At 48.1% G+C, this 6610-nt stretch overlaps 1 long non-coding RNA gene across 1 annotated transcript; it reads right to left on the bottom strand.

The window, feature by feature from the left end:
- Window positions 1–1138: 1138 nt before the first annotated feature.
- LOC118707531 lies at window positions 1139–5890 on the bottom strand. Its single transcript, XR_004984304.1, has 3 exons — window positions 5682–5890; window positions 4664–4666; window positions 1139–1165 (listed from the first exon to the last, which is right to left on the bottom strand). It is a non-coding gene; the product is annotated as an uncharacterized LOC118707531 (long non-coding RNA).
- Between the last annotated feature and the right edge of the window lie 720 nt (window positions 5891–6610).

The raw sequence follows: 6610 nt of genomic DNA, 5'->3' as shown, positions 1-6610 counted from the left end.
AGTGACTGACCTACAATAGACATTAATAATTGTTAAACAAATGAGCAAATTTATTGAGCACTTACTATGGGTCGGGCATTGTGCTAAGCACTTTACATATATTGTCTCCTTTAATTTGCACAGTGATTCTATGATGTAGGTACTTGTATTCCCTTCCTTTAATAGATGAGAGACTATGTAACTAGTCTAGTTCACAAGAAGAACTAGGATTCTAACCCAGGTCATCTGACTGGGGCTCCCTGGGAAGGTACCATAGAGGGTGTAGAGGCCCGAGAACACACCAGCCAGCAGCCGGCACAGCTCAGACTAGAAGCCCCCAAACAAAGTCTTTTTTTTTTTTTTTTTAATATATTTTATTGATTTTTTTACAGAGAGGAAGAGAGAGGGATAGAGAGTTAGAAACATCGATGAGAGATGAACATCGACCAGCTGCCTCTTGCACACCCCCTACCGGGGATGTGCCCGCAACCAATGTACATGCCCTTGACTGGAATCAAACCCGGGACCTTTCAGTCCGCAGACCGACGCTCTATCTCTGAGCCAAACCAGTTTCGGCCAAAGTCTTCTTTTTTGAAAGGCTTTCCATTTCAGATCAGGCCAGAGATTCTGGGTGTCACTGCTCAGCTGGGAGGCAGACCTGGGCCAGGGCTCAGGATTCTGTTGTGAGTCAAGCATGCTCCAGTTCAATTCTGAGCATCCTCAGTGGGGTGGGGGACCGGCCTAGAGACCCCAGACAAGATCCTGAGTCAGAGGAGTACCCAGTCTGACCACTGACGCCACTGTGTCTTTCTGCCTATCTCAGATGAAGGATGAGACAAGGAAAAAAGTAAAAATAATGAGTCTTCTCAGGAAACATCACATATCAGGCCTGTGACACGGAAGGGTGTTACGTCAAAGGCTCCAAGCTCATTAGCGGGAATGGTGCTGATCTGCAAGCCACCCACACAGCTTTCTTGGGAAACAAACACAGAGCAGCATCCACTCCTCCCAGGCCTGGGCCTGCATGGTTCACCATTATCAACATCTGCACACATCTGCACCCAGTAGGTCTGGTTGGCAGCAGGGTCCTGGAAATGGATTGTGTGTGTGTGTGAGTGGGGTGTCCCAGAGAGGCTGTTCATAATCCTCCTCCTCCTCACTGCTTGAATTTGGGACTGGTTCTGCCCTAGTCTGAGTTTATGAAACATGAATTATTTCCAAATCAGCTTAACAGCCTCCTCCATATCTATGTACACCAAGACCAGGTTTGACTTAATATCTATCTGTGAATGGATTTAAGAGGCATTTAAGTAAAACCGTCACTACATTAGCATTGTCCTCAGCAGTACTGATGAACTCACCAATTGGATGTGCTGGTTATATGTTTTCTGAATGTCTATTAAATAATGCAACTCTTAAATTATGTTCATCTGAGTTCCACTTGAAGTTAACTTGGTGCAATCAGGATGCAAAACAATTGGTGTCAAAGGGACACAAGAGTTCCCTTTGACCAGAGCTGGAACAATCTGAACCACAAAATAAATTAGCATAGTATTAGATTATAGTCCCAAGTACCCACTAAATATCCGTGAGTCCAAACTGATATAAATAAATAAATGGGGAGAAGAGACTAATTTTCCTTTGAAAGAATTCCAAATAATTTACCCCCTCCAGGGTAAAGAACTTAATTCCTCCCCTGAGTCTGGGCTGCACTCAGTGACTTGCTTCCGAATAGTGGAAAGGGAGGAAAAACACATAACTTCACAGGGAGAAAACCTGGCAAGCACTGTCTTGGCCAGGTACTCAAGTCATGTTGAGAGCATGTACCCCTGATCTGATGGGGTACAGTCTAAGAATGAAAAACTCCAGTCTAAGAATGAAAAAACACTATAGAAACCCAAATTGAGAGACATTCTATAAAAATACCTGACCAGTACTCCTGAAAACTGTCAAGGTCATGAAAAGCAAGGGAAGTCTGAGAAAATGTTCTAGGCCAGAGGAAACTAGAAAGACATAATGACTAAATGTGTAATGTAATATCTTAGATGGGATGCTGGAACAGAAAGTAGATGTAGTGAAAGTAGTGAAATAGAAATAACGTGTAGAGTTTAGTTAATAGGAAAATACTGAAGTTAGTTTCTTAGTCATGACAAATGCACCTTGATGTTAACAATAGGGGAAGCTATTGGGGGTGGGTATATAGGAACTCTCTGTGCTCTGGGAAATCTGTAGTCTTTATATCAAAGATTTATATTTATTTTTTTGTAAATACAGAATTCTTTTTATTTTATTTTTAAAGATATGTTTTTATTGATTTCAGAGAGAGGAAGGGAGAGGGAAGTAGAAACATCAATGATAAGTGAGAATCATCAATCGGCATGCCCCACACTGGGGATCGAGCCCGCAACCTGGGCATGTGCTCTGACCAGGAATCGAACCTGACCTCCTGGTTCATGGGCCAACACTCAACCACTGAGCCATGCCAGCGGGCCAGAATTCTTTTTAAATGATATGTTTATTTTCTTAAAAACAGGGGGTTGTATGCTAATGGTTCAAAGCGAGAATTTTGAAGTGATGTAGATCTGCCTATTTGTTTCCTGTGAACCAAATTACCACAACCTGGTAGCTTAAAACAACAGAGATTTATTTTCTCATTGTTCTGGGGGCCAGAAGTTCAACATTATTCTTAGTGGGCTGAAATCAAGAGGCTCCCTCCAGAGGCTATAAGGAAGAATCTGTCCTTGTCTCTTCCTACTTGCGGTGGCTGCCACCATTCCTTGAATTGTGGCCACATCACCGCAGTCTTTGCCTCTGCGGTTGCATTGCCTCCTATTCTCCGTGTACCTGTCTAACCCCCCTCTGCCTCTCAGAAGGATATTTTTTCTGTCATTTAGTGCCCACTCAGATAATCCTAGGTGATCTTATCTCAATACCCTTAACTTAAATCACATTAGCAAAAATCCTTTTCCTGAATAAGGTAACATCTATAGATTCCAGGGATTGGGCCTCTGCATCATTGGGTGGCCATTAAATGCAGCCTACCACAGCCTGGCTGAAAGGGATTTAGGGCTGGTAGTATCAATCAGCCTCCTCTAAAATTGAAAATAACAACAGCTATATAACTATTTTTTAAATGTTCCTCAAGCCACACTTTGAGAAACAATTGATACAAGAGACTGGTCTTGGAAGTTAGACAATCCTAAATTCCAGAGCAGGCTCCAGCACACAGAAGCTTGTGGCCTTGGGTAAGTCAACAAACTCCTTGAGTGGCATTCTCTTCTGTACAGGAGGAGCCGTGCCACAAAGGAGCACTGTCAGAACTCAGGCAGGTGTTCTCTCCCCCCCCTTACCGAGGATGTTATAGCTCATGAAATATTTTCTACGTTCAACATGTTTGAGCCCCCTAAAATGTCACTCTGTGAGAGAAAGATGAACTTTCCTTCCCATTATACAGATGGAGAAACTGAGGCTCGACGATGTCCATTGACTTAGTGTTACCCAACTAGAAGCCTGGAGATGGGTGGAGTCTGAGAACACCGTGGGCAGGAGCTGAGGGGCAAACGCCTTCCCTTTTCCAAACCCTGAGAGACTGGCCCATGGTTTGTCATTTGCCAGGTTCCTGGTTTTGATTGCTCCTTATTCTGTGTCATTGAAGCAGAGACTCTAACAGGACCCTCGCCCTGCAGAGCCCATCTTAGGCTGGGCATCCTGAAATGGATCAGGGAAGCCTGGTGAAGGGTATGTTTAAGGGCCCACGAGTCAAAGCCAGGAGTTAACCCGCCTGAGTTCCGATCCTGGCTCTTCCACCTCACAGACCCCTGGCCCTGGGCAAGCCACCAAACCCTCTTGTGCTTCCGGCTGTTTCCTCACATGTAAAAAACAGATTATGGAACCTTAAAGGAAAACGGTGAGGCGCAGGTGAATTACCGCACATTAAGCTTTTATGACAGTGCTTGGTAGAAAGTGAGTGCTCACCGGAGGCATTACTCATTACTAAGCCTGAGAGCCCTGAACGCCTCATTGCATGGGCTGCTCTTTCTTACGCCCCCTGCCCCCCGCCTGGAGAAGAGTGATCCCTCCTGCCGGGAGCGAGGAGCGCGGGTGCGGAGGTGCGGGGTCTGTCACTATCTTGCGAACGTGAGTCATTCCTGGTCCCCCAATCACCCCATCGGCACCAGGAGGTGACAGGGGTGCCTACCCTGCGGCAATGGGACTGGGCCCCCGCAGGCCGCACCCACCTCCCTTCCAATCCTGGGATCCAGGCGGGCGGGGCGGGGCGGGGAGCAGCTGGGCAGCCGCAACAGCACCCAGAGGCTGCCGGGACGGGGAGGCGGGCCTGCCCCTGAGGCCCCGCCCCCAACCCCGGCCCCGCCCCAGCCAAGGCTCCGCCCATATAGGGGCGGGGCCGGGGCCTCAGGCTGCCGAGGCCGAGCCCACCGTGCCGCCTGACTGGCTCCCTGAGGGCCTGACAGAGCCGCTGTCCGGCTGAGCACGCCGCCATCCCCGCCTGGTACCCGCGTCTCCAGCGGTGTCTGACTGAACACAGCCTTCCTAGGCGCCCGGCGGACCCAGACCAGACCTGCCCGGCTGACTAAGATCTTCCCTGGCCTCTGGGCCTGACAGGGGCGGGCTGTCTGAGGGGCTGACTGCATGACTGACTGACCAGGCTCTGTCTGTGCTCCACAGCCTGTGTCTGACTGACTGACCGTTTCAATGACGGATTCCCCTGGGCCGGCGGCTGGACCACCTCTGCTGCATGAGGTGCTGATGGCTGCACCGGGCCTGAGCGCATCTGCCTGAGTGCCCTGACCACTAACCGCCTGACTTCCTGAGACTTGCCCACCGCCCTGGCTGATTGGCCTCACTACAGCTTTTGAAAGGAGGATTAGCCCCCACCCTGGTGGGTGGACGGACCCTATTTGCCAGATCGTATGGCTGAATCCACACGGCTGGCTGGTTCTGGGTGACCCCGTCTCAGGGGCTGAATGTCTGAGTCAGCCTGACAGTCCCTCCATGATCCCCTCTGCTGTGTGACTTAGCTTGGCGAAGTCTGTGTCTGACTCTGCCTGCCTGACCGCTGTGGTGGCCGACCACATCTGCACCCAAGAGCTGTGGGGTGAATCAGATTGCCTGCCTGAAAATACAGCGGGCCAACTGAATCGGACTGACTTGATCCCTCAAAGTCTCACCCTGACTAATGGCCCCTTAGGTCTGGGGCCTGGGCGTTTTTAGTTACAAGTCTGAGCCTTGGGGGGGGGGGGGGGGGTCCACACAAAGGGCACCAACAGGGAAAGGAGCCCAGGACGATCTGTGAGGGAGGCAGGCAGCAGGAGCAGGACTTGAGGCCAGGTGGGGAGCAGCTGGAAGAAGCTACAGGGATCCTCAAGGTTCCTAAGCTCAGGAAGCTCTTTGTAACTGAGTCAGCACCCAGAGGAGTTAGGCTGGCATGTACCATACTTTTTCGTGTATAAGCCCACTCACACTTTTCCAACCCAAAATTAAGAAATCTATATTTTAAACATTTTGCTAGTTTTCCTCTTAAGGACTTCTTTTTTGGCATCTTAAGGAGTTGTTCTTCCTGTTTTCTCCACTGTCTGGTCATATACTCAGCGGGAGGAGGTCCAAATTGTCTCTCTGCAGCTCTCTTTCCATGCTCTTTTGCATAGCTGGTTACATTCAGTTTGAATTTTGTAGAATAAGACAATAGCTTACCAGTATTTATCTTTTTAATTTTTGACATCTTTATGAGCTCTGAACACTCCAGTCCCTGTTTCATCTGCACACTCTCCACCTCCACCTCCAATTATGGCATCAACTGACACCAGTAACAATAAGGCTTGTGATTGGAGGAAGCCTGTTTGACAAGGTATGGGCAGCTGGCACCTGTGGCTCCCTCCTCAGCTGTCTTTTGTGTATAAGACGAATAAGATACCCCTCAAATTTCAGTCTGATTTTAGAAAAATAAAAATAAAAAGGTGTCTTATACATGGAAAAATATGGTAGGTGCTTCAGGGCAAGAATACATGACCCTGAAAACTGTTCCTCCCTCTTTGTGGGAAAGCTCAGTCTGTGCCTTGCTGCTCTGCAGAAGGGGCATTCCACAGACCTTAGATCTTCTCCTGAATTTAAATCTTTCCCATAGCTTGTGTGTGTGCATATGTGCACTGGTCACATCAGCCATATTGAATAATTTACCCTCCGGAAGGAGAAGCTGGGTACCAGAATAAGGGGAAGGAAATACTGATTAGAGGGATTAAAAAAAAAAAAAAAAGTAAGCATGTCAATGGAATGGGTGTAAAATGAATTATAACTATTGTTATTAATAACTAGAGGCCCGATGCACGAAAATCATGCAAGAGTAGGCCTTCCTTCCCCTGGCTGCTGGCACTGGCTTCCCTCCAGCATTGGGGACCTGGGCTTCTCTCCAGCTTCGGAAGGATGTCTGGTCTAATTAACATATTATCCTTTTATTATTATAGATAATAAATGAGAGCATTGGAGTAACTTATCCTGATCAAGCTCTAGCATTCTGAGATGCTGTCTCTCCATTAATAACAGAGCCTGGCTGCCTCACTGATTTCATTATACGCCACGGGAGGGAAGGGAGGAAAGATACAGCTGCATTCCCAAG

This window comes from Pipistrellus kuhlii, unplaced genomic scaffold (genome assembly GCF_014108245.1).
Source record: "Pipistrellus kuhlii isolate mPipKuh1 unplaced genomic scaffold, mPipKuh1.p scaffold_m20_p_6, whole genome shotgun sequence".
NCBI classification, from domain to species: Eukaryota; Metazoa; Chordata; class Mammalia; order Chiroptera; family Vespertilionidae; genus Pipistrellus; species Pipistrellus kuhlii.
Note: the sequence above shows the minus strand (reverse complement) of the source record. Positions and strands in the feature narration are given on the sequence as shown.